Source organism: Lemur catta, chromosome 8 (genome assembly GCF_020740605.2).
Source record: "Lemur catta isolate mLemCat1 chromosome 8, mLemCat1.pri, whole genome shotgun sequence".
Taxonomy (NCBI): domain Eukaryota; kingdom Metazoa; phylum Chordata; class Mammalia; order Primates; family Lemuridae; genus Lemur; species Lemur catta.
In genome coordinates, this window is record NC_059135.1 from 62,167,453 (window position 1) to 62,180,675 (window position 13,223).

A 13,223-nucleotide genomic window follows, 5' to 3' on the forward strand; every position below is an offset into this window, starting at 1 on the left:
GTCACTTCGTGTGTCCATCACAAACTGACTCCATATTGTTGTTATTATTATTACTCTTCAACATAACCTCTCTGTCCCTATCAAGTTAGATTTTTTACCATTTCATTCTATGCATAATTTCTGCCAATCCAAAATCATGCAGTATTTCACAGTAAAGTCTCACCACCTCCAAGAAGTCTTCTCTGATTAAACCCCTATGTTAATTTTCTCTTCTTTTTTTTTTTTTTTTTGGCTTCCCTCACACATCATGTTTTTAATGTGTACACACTGGCAAAAATTTTTTACCTATTACCTTAGAATTATTTTTTGGTTGTTTTAGGTATGTTTAATTTATGTCTCTAATAGATCTATCATTTCATCTATTCACCTCTTCAACATTCATCTATTTCATATACTCATTCTCCAATGGATCTACTCAACATTTATTTATTCATCAATAGATAACACAGGAAACACACATGGCGTAATAGAGAATAAAAGGGGTAAGGAAGAATTCTTAATAGAGGTGACATTTCGAAGTGACCTCAAAAATAAGAAGATGACCACCTTAAAGATTGGAGGGAAAAGCCTTTCCAGACAAAAACAACAACATTGGCTGAGTCCCAAATGAGGAAGCTTCGTCTACTCAAGGAACTGAGAAAAGGCCAGTGTGGCTGAAGTGTGATGAGTTAGGAGAATGACCTAAAATGAGGTTGGAAAGGAGGGTGGGGCCAGGTTATACACTGTCTGGAGTTGGATTTCAGTCTGAGGGTAATCAGAAGCCATTGGTGATTCTCATCAGGGGATGACAAGAATTGATTTACTCTCCAGCTACTCTGATGAATAGGTTGGAAGGGACAAAATAGAAGCAGAGAGAGCAGTTAGATGGCACCAGGCAAGTATGTTGGTATGGATTAGGGTGATGGAAATGGAATGAACTGGAAAGGGACATGCTTGTGGCACATTTGTTGATAGTCTGGATATGGGGGAATCAAGGAAAAGGGGAAATTGAGGATGAGTCTGATAAAAGGATGGATCTATCTTTTGTATCTCAGGGAATTTAATATACACAATTAAGTTACATTCAGTGCTTGTTAAGGAAGCCAAGTGAGGACATCAAGGGAATGAGAACAATGCTCGTCCAAACAAAGCAGAGAATGGAACATGATGTTCTGGTGGACAGAGCAAGGATTACAGTCACATTAGTGACCATCTTTGTGACCACAGAAAATCATTTAACCTCTTAAGTCTGTTTCCTTCTCTGTGGGGCAGCACAGCAACATCAGGGGTTTGGGCCCTGGAATCAGACTGCCTAGGTTTTATTCTGTCTCTTTTGCTTATTCTCTTAGACAATTTGCTTATGTTTACTAATCTATAAAATGTGAATAATAATAATAATATGTCCCTCTTGTGTTTATATAGTACAGGTTAAATGAGATATTATGGATAATGCATGGTACATAGTAAACATTCAATAAATGTGTATTGCTAGCTTGTGTGAAATGGGTTGTTGAGAGGATTAAATGAGAAGATGTGTCTATAGCAGAGAAAAACATTACTGTATGACTTGCAGAAAACTGTGTTTGTTGTAGAAACACACACACATACACACACACAAACACACACAGAGAGAGAGAAACTGCTTTGTTTTAGAAACTTCCTAATGGGTGTATTTATTTTTTAAGATGAGGTTTTCCTATGACTCTATTGGAAATGAATCAAAGAAATAGCTAAACTGTTTTGCATAAAACACGATAGTTAGAAGGAGTCAGAGGGGAGGGAAGAAGAAAGAGGGAGTCCCTGGAACAAAGCAGGAGGATACAGCCCAACTAAAAGAGATGACTAGTGGAAATTCCACCGTCATTGCCCCAAAGCACTAGTAAATCTGCTACTTACTTACTTGGGTCGTTGTTATTTGACATTAGCAGAGAGGGCTGTCTGGCAGGGCAATATGGAAACAATGAAGGAAGAGTGCACACACAAGGAAAAATGGATACAGAGAATTCTGAATACCAAATGTTAAACACATTTTTATAGTTACTGGTGCAGGGAAATCATTCAATAAATATTAATTTTCTTTTCTGATTTGAGGTATGAGATGTAATCTCTGACCTTGGGGATTTAGCAAATTGGTTGAGAGTTTAAAGATTATGGGTATAAAATTATGAGGAAAAAACAAGCATACAACAATAGCATGATATACAAACTATAGATGTTATAGAGCTCAGAAAAGTCAGGGATCAATTTTCAAAAGCTCTAGATCATTTGAGAAAAGCTCTAGATTATTTCAGAAAATTAGAATGAATAAGGAATTGAGATAATGTCTTACATATATTAGGTGTTCAATCCATATTTATTTAAAATAATTTAAAGATAGAAAAGAGTAAGAAGTGTGTTCCAAATGGAGGTAACGAGGAAGAAGGAAGAAGAAAGGCTAACATATTTTGCATGTCTATTGGAATGCCATCCTGTGTCTGGGCTCGATTAGTACCCAATATGAAGTCATTCTAGTTTCTTGAGCAGGGAAATGACATGTTTTAGAAAAGATGACCTACATGGAGTTAATAGGCTAAATCAAAGATGGAAGAGGAAAAAATTGGAAGGAAAAAGATCAAGGAAAAAGTTGGTTGCAGTCATTCTGGCTGAGGTTAATGAAAATCTGGATTTGGTCATTGGCAGTGGGAATGGGAATGGGAGGAATGAGTAGTTCTGAATGATGTTAAAATAAAATCATGAGCTGAGGAAAATATGGCTAGCATGAAATGGATGACCATAAATAAACACAAAAGTATAGCACAGTTGGTAATAGAAATAAATACAAGTAATTTCTTTGCATTACCTTATTTTTACTCTAAATATGACTCATATTTCTGTTTGGTCACCATCTAGTGCCACATGTTATCATACTCCTGGCATATGGAATAATTATTTCCTTATACCCAACAACTTGCTCACGGCCCTTCAACTGTTTTCTTGTCTATCCACACTGAGCAATGGCAGATACAATTCTCTTGTCCTGAAGAAAAGGTTTATAATGAGTCCAGAATCTCTTTTGATTGTGAATAAAACAAATCTTGGTACTTCCCAGGGACTGTGGTTTCCTAGAAAGGTGACACAATGAATCTTGAGTACTTCCTATATCTATTTTCATTCTACCAATGAGGGTAAACTAGTCATATGACCCAGATGCTATCATGTTCTCTGCTGTGGACTGAATTTCACCACCCACCCCCAATTCACATATTGAAGTCCTAATCCCCACTGTGATAGTATTTGGAGACAGGGCCTTTGGGAGGTAATTAGATTTAGATGAGGTCATGAGGGTGGGACCCTTATGATGGGATTAGTGCCTTTGTAAAAGGAGACACCAGAGAGCTCCCCCTTCATCCCCTCTGCTCCATGAGGACACAGTGGAAGGTGGCCTTCTGCAAGCCCAGAAGAGAGCCCTCACCAGAACCTTATCATGCTGGCACCCTGATCTCAGACTTCCAGCCTCCAGAACTGTAGGGAGAAAATAAATTTCTGTTGTTTATGCCACCTAGTCCATGGTATTTGTCAGGGCAGCCTAAGCTGACTAACATGGTCTGTCTCTCAAGAGCTAAGTGAAGAGCTTTTGGGTTACCAATCTAGAAATGCCAGGGAAATGAGTTTCTGAGAATGAGGAGGAGAGAGAGGGTTTCTGCAGTCCTCATTCTGTGGCCTTTTCTAGTGCTACTCTGCTTTAGGCTGTGGCCTGAGATAATGACATCTTTGTCAGACTTTTAGATTACTGTAGACCAGCCTTGTCCAAAAAAACTACAGTGGGATACACATAGCTAATTTAAAATTTTCTAATAGCCACACTTTAAGAAGTTAAAAGAAATTGGTAAAATTAAATTTAATAACCTATTTAACTCAATATAGTCAAAATATTATATAGACATGTTATCAATGTAAAAATTAACATTAAGATATTTCATATTTTTTCCTACTAAGTCTTCAAAAATTGGTGTGTATTGTATATTTTTAGCACATCTCAATTTGGACATGCCACATTTCAAGTGCTCAATAGACACATGTGGCTAGTGCCCACTATACTGGATAGTACAGTTCTGGATATTTTACTTTTTAAAGAAAGACAGATAGAATTCAGCTGAAACATGAAGTCCAAATTTTCTTCTTGGGGTTATTACCTAACTTTGAATTCTCTTATTTTTCTCCTAATTCTTTGAAGTCTTCTTATCTTTCTGGTTGCACACATTTTTATATCTGATAAAATAATTAATTGTGAGACTACATAATGGACATTGTGGTTCTGCTGTGGTTTGAATGTATTAATATGTATCCCCCAAATATTCATATGTTGACACCTAAGACCCAATGTGATAATATTAAGAAGGGCATTTAGGAGGTCATTAGCACCCTTACACAAGGGCTTAAGGGAATGAGCTCAGGCCCCTTTGCCCTGCTGCCTTCTGCCATGTAAGGATGAGAAGGCTGTCACCAGACACTCAATGCCAGCACCTTGATCTTGGGGACTTCCCAGCCTCCAGAACTATGAGAAATAAATTTTTGTTGTTTATAATTTACCCTGTCTCAGGTATTTTCTTATAGCAGCAGGGATGGGCTGACAGGTTCTCTGTCAAGGGACAAGGCGCCCAGCCCCCTGGGTGTGTGAATATGGCTGCTGTCTCACCCCCTCTTGATGGGTATTGTCCTAGGCTGTGGGAACCGCCTCCCCTCAGGCTATGCCCTCCTAAGGGTGGTCCCCATTACTCCATTTGGGACATCTGTAAAGGGACATTCTAGCTCCTGAGGCCTCTTGGCTGAGGCCTCCTTTGTGAGTGTCCTGCAGTTCAGTGTGTCCCTTTGCCCCATCTTGCCTTCTTCACTTCCCTACAGGTGAGTCTCCTGAGAGGACTCCCCCCACCCAAACAATAAATAAACCAACTCTGCTTGCATCTCTCCACTCAGAGTCTGTGTCCCGGGAGCCCAGATTAAGACAGAATATAAAGTAGTCTCTCTTTTACCAAAGCAAGATCAGAAGCAGCGTTCAAGCTGAGAGGGGAAAAGCAGAACCAGGCTTTGATTCATTTTTGTGTCTTATAATTACACCTCCCCACATGTGAGCAAGGCCAGAGCCCTCTCTGATCCTCCTCTCTTCACGTCTGTTCAACTCCCACCATCTTTCTTTTCCTATATTGTATCTTTTCCAAAGGCCAAAGTGACCACTGAGTAAAGGGTACAGGCACAACTGAGATTCGGAAACAGCATTGTGGTGAAGCTTGAGAAACTTATCCCCACATGAAAAAGATATCAACAGCTCAATATTGCAGCCCATACGTTTATTGACACCGACTTTACTGTCTTTCCTTAACCTTTCCTGGCTCCCCAGGGCCTGTCCGTGTGGGTGGAGATGCTGAGCAGTTCTGCAGTTAACATGGTAAGCGTCATCGCTCTATGCAGTCATTGCCTTCTGCTTCTTGCTTCTTCCTTCTTCCTCAGGGAGGTTGGACCTTTCTAGCCTTCATATTTATATCCCCGTGCTGGTGTCTGTATGTCTCTGCCTTCCCAGAACACTCTCTTCACTACTCAGCACCTGCAAGCCTCAGATCAGTCATCTGGTTCAGCCCTTTCAACCTTTAAAAGATGGAGAATAGGGAGATTAAGATCCGCTTTGTCTTAAAACTTGGTGCCACACTAAGACCTGTTAGCAGTAGTGGCAGTCACATAATAGGACAAAGAGTTAATGCCTGAGCAGATTGTGTGGTTCCAGAGTCCACCTTCTCCTGCTTTTCCTTTCTCCTGCCTACTGCTTCCTCCCTCCGTCTTCACGACTCCCTCCCCCTGCAGCTTCCATCAGTCTGCGTCTGGAGGAGGCAGCATGAAAGGGAGGACTTGCTGCATCACGGTTTGTGCCAGCGGGAGGAGAAGCCCAATCCCTCTGCAGCCTGATGGTCCAGATGGCCCCACAGGCTTTTCAGAGCACAGGGGCCCCCATGCGTCCCTCAGCATTGCCACGAAAATCGATGTTAGATCAAGTCGTCCACCGAGAGCATGGGAAATCGCTTGTCGATAAAAGTCTTACATTTTTGGCACGTGAACCCCACAAACCTTTTTCTAGATGTTTCGCATTTCTAGAATTTAATTGAATGATTGTCTTATTCTAATTCTCACATTCTGATACCATTATATATTTTTGTAAAAACTACAAATTGCTAGAAAAATTATCAGAGGGGAACACGGTATTGATTAGATTACGTATTTGTTCAAATTTCACTCATTAAAATGCTGAAAGGGAGTAGACACGGAGTTCAACTAATTCTCACTTTACTAATCCATAAAACAGATACTTCTCATAAATAGCTGGTAATCTGTCCTCAGTTCTCAGGAAAAAATAACTGAATAGCTGCAGCAAAGTCTCCTATTACTAATTCTCCATGTTATAATTAAAAAACCAAACAAACTGCAATTCCTCTTTAAAGGCACCCTGAAGCAGAGTGTAAGATTGAATGACCATTTTTAGATAATAATGGTTAACATCTGATTGTTTAACTAAAAAAGAGTTTGACCCTTTCATGGCCACACCTGGAAGTGCTCCTTTTTGTATTCTCTAGTTTGTGCCCAAAGAGGGTAGCAGAAGAGCTCCACATCGTATATCTCCTCTTTCATTCCTTCATTCATTCAGGCCTCAACATTTACTAAATGCCTACTTTATGCGGAGCCTTGTTCCTAAGCTCTTGAGATATATGAGTGAAGCTGCCCTAAAGGAGCTTCATGTGGGAAAACAGGCAATAAGTAATAAAAATAATAAATAAATAAATAAACATTATAGGATGTTGGAAAGTGATAAGTTCTCTTTTTTTTTAGTAAAAAAAGATTTTTCAAGAGTTCAGGTGGGTTTTTTTTCTTTTTTTAGACAGAGTCTCGCTCTGTTGCCTGGGATTAGAGTGCCGTGGCATCAGCCTAGCTCATAGTAACTTCGAACTCCTGGGCTTAAGCGATCCTCCTGCCTCAGCCTCCTGAATAGCTGGGACTACAGGTGCCACCACACCTAGCTAATTTTTCAATTAGAGATGGTGGGTCTTGCTCTTTCTCAGGCTGCTTTCAAACTCCTGAGGTCAAGCAATCCTCCCACCTCGGCCTCCCAGAGTGCTAGGATTACAGGCATGAGCCACTGCTCCTGGCTGGAAAGTGGTAAGTTCTATGGGGGAAAAAAAAAGATGAGAAAAACTAGAAGCCAAGGGGAGTTGATTTTAAATGGGTAATCAGGCTGCACTAAGAAGGCAACATTTGAGCAAGTACGTAAGCCCATTTTGATAATGTCTTTATTATTTTCTCATTCATCAGTCTTATGTTCCTGTCATTCTCATTATTTTTCCTGAGGCCTTCTGCCAGACACATAAGAAAAATTATGTGTAGGCTTAAGATTATAGAGACCTCAGGTCAGAGACAGTTGATTTTTTTTTTATGCTAAGGTATGATTTACCTCTTGAGAACCTGAGAAGCCTGGCCTTACTCGTGGTAACAGCAGGTGGATACTGAAATGATGTGATGTAAGATGTGCTACAAAAAGTCCTGTCTCTTCCTTTCCCAGTCCCTTAACTGACTTAAAATCCACTTCCTGAAACAGTTACATAATCTTCCTATCAGTCAGCCAGGCTGCCTGAATTCACCACTGTTAAGATATTCATTATTTTAGACTAAAACATGGCATTTCTTTAGCCATGCTCTTTTAAAATTCAAACTTGCTATGAGAATAAGACTCAAGAAAAAACATGCAAGTTCATGTAGGAAAAAGGCTTGTATCTGTGGCCTAGAACGGCAGGTGTATGGACAGAGGACCCCAGGCTGACACTGGTTACCAGGGGCCAAACTGGAGGACAGGGAGTGCAGGGAGGCCAGGAAGGAGAGCAGGCAGGGATCAGAAGGTCCTACACTTGGCCTGGTACACTTTGCACAAAAAACACACAGGAATATTTGTCACTTCCACAAGGAAAGATGCTTTCTTATAATTTTCTTGATCAACTGGCCTTCTGATATAATTTATTTTCTCGCTGGGAGACCATATTTTCAGCCTCTGATGGAATAACAGCCCAAGGATGGGGTGTGGTAGGAGAGGAGCAGCCTGCCTTGGCAGAAAGGAGTATTTTATCACTAAAATTGTTTAGAATTGCTGGGCATGGTGATAATAAAGAACAGACCAACTTTTAGTGGGATTTACTATTGTTTGTAAATATGCTCTAGACCATGCACTCCTTTTCTTGTCTGTTTCCAGGGCAGAGCATGCCCACCAAGCCCCACCTTGGTACCCTCTTGGTACCCATGGCTGTGAGGCATGTACTTCCAGAGTCTCTACTCTGAATACACCTACATAAACATTTCCTTCCTCCCTTCCACAAAAATGAGATCATATTATGCATACTACACAATAGATTTAGACATTTTCCATGTCAACAAATTTAGACCTAAATCATTCATTTTCATATGTTACCTAATTTATTTGTCCAATTTTTTTCTGTATGGACTCAAATAGCTTTCATTTCTGGATATTGCAATCCAAGTTTCAACAAACATTCTTGTAAATGCATCTTTGTACACTTATCCAATGTTATCCTTAAAGGACATTCCTAGAATTAGAATTGCTATACCAAAGAGTATGCATAGCTTTGAGATTTACTCCTAAACTGCCCTGCAGAAAATTTTCAGTCTTTCCTCTACCACCGGCTGATTATGAGAGTACCAGTTTCTCTGCAGCCTTGCTGCCACTGCGGATCTCTAGTCTTTTTAATTTCTGCTAATCCAACAAATAAAACTATTGTATTTTAATATTTTATGTTGCATTTTTTTTATTTTTGGTAATATTGAGCATTTTTATGTTTATATTTGTACATTTTGTGAATGTGTAGGTTTGCCTGGGTGAACTGCCTGCTTTTGTCCCTTATCCATTTTTTTTTATTATTATACTGTGGAGTAAATGTTCCAAAAGAGGGAGAAAAGATCATGCACAAATTTTCACCCATAGTATGAGACTATTTAGGAGTAGACCTAATATCCATCACATGAATTTGTAGACTCAGTTTTTGAACTGCTGAAGTTACATGAAAAATTATATCGTGTCTGAATTTCTACCAATGTACATATTCTCCTCCTACAATGGCTTCTCAATATTATTTGGAGATGATACAGCAGGGACTGCTATGTGTACCTCCAATTCTTATTCTGTTCTTCACAGGGGAGATGTCTCAACTTTCTGCTTTGGGAGAAGAGGGCATGAGCTTTCCTGCCTTCTTTCTACCCCTCTTCACTGCCTTTCACTTCCCAACTTTTGTTAGATGTACCTTTATGTTTATGCTTGTCAAGACTGATAATTTTCCTGACTATAAACATGTCTTCTGTAATTTGTCCTTAGTGAATTGTAAAAATTTAAAACCAATAAACGGTTTAAATTATTACGACTGCTTAAGCATTGCTCTTCAGCTAAGTAGTCTGGTAGGATAATAAACTCACAAACATTTCAGTGATGCCAATTCTCATGCTGCTCAGCGGAGAATGTTAAGATTCTACTTTTACATTCTGTCGAGTACCTCTGAGCATATTGTGAGTAAGGGGACTCTTGGTTACAAATGGTCTGAAAAACAACCCAGATTTTGAAAAAATATTACTTCCTCAAAAGAATAGATCTGACTTCAGAAGTGGCTGGAGATAGGAACTCACACAATGTTGCCAGTAACTGGTTTCTTCATTTGCTTCTCTCTGAGTGAGAACTCTAGTACTTTACCTCCTCATTTTGCTGAAATAATACCCTTAACTTCCTTCCTACAAAAGAATGCTTGGAATATAAACACTCTAAATTATCACATATCAGAAAATACCCTTAAATTCTGTCCTCATATTGACAGTATTTGGGCTAGGTAGATCCTAGTGTGATTAGTGTTTCTTTTCAGAACTTTGAAAACACTGTTCTGTTGTTTTGCCGCATCTAATGAGTGATGGCAAGTTTGTTGTTAGTCTGATTCTTGCTTGTTTTGCAGGGGACTTGTTTTTCTCTCAGGAAGAATACAGAATTTTCTCTTTATAACTGATATTCTGCAACTTCACAATTATGTGACTAAGTGTGAATATTTTCTCATATTTTGTACTGGGCATTTTGTGTGCCCTGAAGATGTATTTTCTGTTATTGTTTTGAGAAATTCTCTTGCATTCATTGTACAACAGCCTTTTACAACCTCAGCTTTTCTTTGACCTTTCTTCCTCAAACTTCCTGTGTTTATATTCTATGTCTTTTAACTTTTCTATTAACATTATCCATCTTTGTCTTTATGTTCTGAGAGACTTCCTCCATTTTATTTACCAAAACCTGAATTAATTCAAAAAATTTTTGGCAATCATATTTTAGTTAGGATTCTCCAGAGAAACAGAACCAATAGTATATAGATTAGATAGATAGATAGATAGATAGATAGATAGATAGATAGATAGATAGATAGATAAAAGGAGATTTATCTTGGGAATTAGCTTATGCAACTATGGAGGCTGAAAGAGGGGAAGGGCGCTGGTTTAAATCCTGGAATCAGCAGGTCCAAGAACCAGGATCCTGGGGCAGGACGAGACAGAAGTTCCAGTTCAGGAAGAGAGAGACAATTTATCCTTCCTTTGCCTTCTGATCTATTCAGACCCTCAACAGATTAATGATGCCCACCCACATTTGTGAGGACTGATATCCTTTTCTCAGTCCATTGATGTGAATGCTAACTCTTCCAGTAACACCATAACAGATACATCCAGAGATAATGTTTTACCCACTATCTGGGCATCCCTTAACCTATTCAAGTTGACCCATAAACTTACTCATCACAGAAAGTTTTTTTGAATGTTACTTTTTCATAACCTGGTGTCTAAATTCTGACAGTATCTTGTGGAATCTCACTGAAAATGTCAATTCAAGCTTTTAAAAACGTCTTCTCTTTTCAGAATTGTCTGTAAGGTCACTTTATCTGTTTCCCTTGAGTGTCTCTTTTTTTTTTTCCTATACATTTATCTCAGTTTTTAAAATTTTTTCGTTCATGTTTTAGAGTCTTGATTCTTCTTAGTTTTTTAAAAAGATTATTATTCTTGCCTACAGATTCTTGTTTTTTATAGCAGATACAGAATGAAGTAAGAGTGGAGAGACTCTGGCATGCATCTGTTGGGTTTAAGGATAAAAGGTCATCCGGTAGCTGTTGGCCAAAGTAAGATTATTAAAAAAAAAAAAAACAAAAAAAGGATAAAAGGTCAGGAAGGCATTAAGCTGCAGGGTTAGATTGACTCTGGTGCACTGATTCTCATACTCTCCAGTATCAGCTTAATATCTCTTAAGATTAAATCTCCTATTTTTTATCTGAGATAAATGCCCAGCTACAGATTATATTGCACCCAGAGGTAAAGAGTCCATGTATGGATTTCCAATTTGTCCTCTTTTTTCAGCCCCATCTCTCTCTCCTACCCTTAGTGGTAAATTCTATCTCCACTATGAAACTGTTTCGTGCTTCTGCCAGGCAAAGTTGTTCCTTTCTGAGAGTATCCTAGGCAGCTGCTGTTTCTGTACTGCTTTATCCACTGAGGATACTGTCTCCATTCTCTTCATTGCTGTATGTCTGTATCCTTTTCCTCCTTTACAGTCAGTTTAGTGGAGTTTCAGAAGGCAAAGAGATCAATGTACATGTTCAGGTTGCCACCTTGAACTGGAAATCTCTTCAACTCTTTTTTTATTGTTATTGTTTTTAAGAGAGAGGGTCTTGCTCTGTCACCCAAGCTGGAATGCAATGGCACCATGATAGCTCACTGTAACCTGGAACTCCTGGGCTCAAGTGATCCTTCTGCCTCAGCCTCCTGAGTAGCTAGGACTACTGGTGCATGCCACCATGCTTGGCTAATTTTTATAAATTTTTTAGAGACAGGGTCTTACTATGTTGCGCAGGCTGGTCTCCAGCTCTTGGCCTCAAGAGATCCTCCCACCTCAGCCTCCCGAGTAGCTGGGATTATAGACCTCTCCAATTCTTTTATAAAGAATGTGACTCAGGGTATTAATATTTTTCTCCTGCTCCCAATTATTGCCATAATTTGGGGTAAATTAAGTTCTCAGGTGACTATCCCAAACAATAATACCTTAGCCTCTCACTGTTTTGCCATCTCTATCTCTGGGGACCTTCACTTCTCTCCTCTATGTCAGCCACTCACTTCTGTAACGATACCCTAGGCCTTGACCTTGAATTGAAATCTTAAACTGAAGCCTGTTGCTATCTGGTAAAAACTTCTTTACTTCCCACTCTATTATTCAGTTACTACCAGGACACATATTTTTGGACTCATCAAGATATCCAGTTTATTAGCCCATTTATTTTTTCCTTCTGTCTTCACTTTCTCCTAGTTTCAGCTTAGATTGTACATCCCAATCACTGTATCCATAGATACCCTCCTGTCAGATACCCCAACATGGATTAATCAAATTGTGTTATAATGTATGACTATCTGAGTTTATGCCCTATCTCCACCACCTGTAAGTTGTGTGACTTTGGGGAAGTTACTTAAATTTTCTGTGCGTCCATGTTTTCATCTGTAAAATGAAGATAATAACAGTACTAATGTTTGGAGAATGAAAGGAGATAATATATGCAAAGTGCTTATAAAAATGTCAGGCTCAATAAAAGTGTTCAAAAAAGATTAACTAGCAGTAGTAAAATGCTCTAACCTAAAAATGCTAGTGAAATAGAAATGTGCTTTAATAATTTGTGTTAAAGTATATAAAGTGCTTACGCATTCCATTTAAACAATTTAATCAGTCTTCCTGTTGATTAACCACTTCTAAAGAGATGTAATATTTACATTTTTAAATGACATCAAAACACTGATTCTGAGTTTTTGTGTCCTCAGCACCCAAAGAAATGGGTTGTTTTGAGTGCAAGTGTCTTTTTTACAAAATGTCTTTTTTTTTCCTTTGAATAAATACCTAGTAGCGGGATTGCTGGATCAAATGGTAGGTCTACTTTTAGTTCTTTGAGGTATCTCTATACTACTTTCTGTAGAGGTTGTACCAGTTTGCAGTCCCACCGACAGTGTATAACACATGTACTCCGTACTAAATTGGAACTAATCAATCAACACTTATGTGTACATAGAGAAGCAAAATTCAAGGGAAATCAAATAGGTGGGAGGGGAAGGAGGGGATGGGTAAATTCACACCTAATGTGTACAATGCACACTAACTGACAGAAGGGCACACTTAC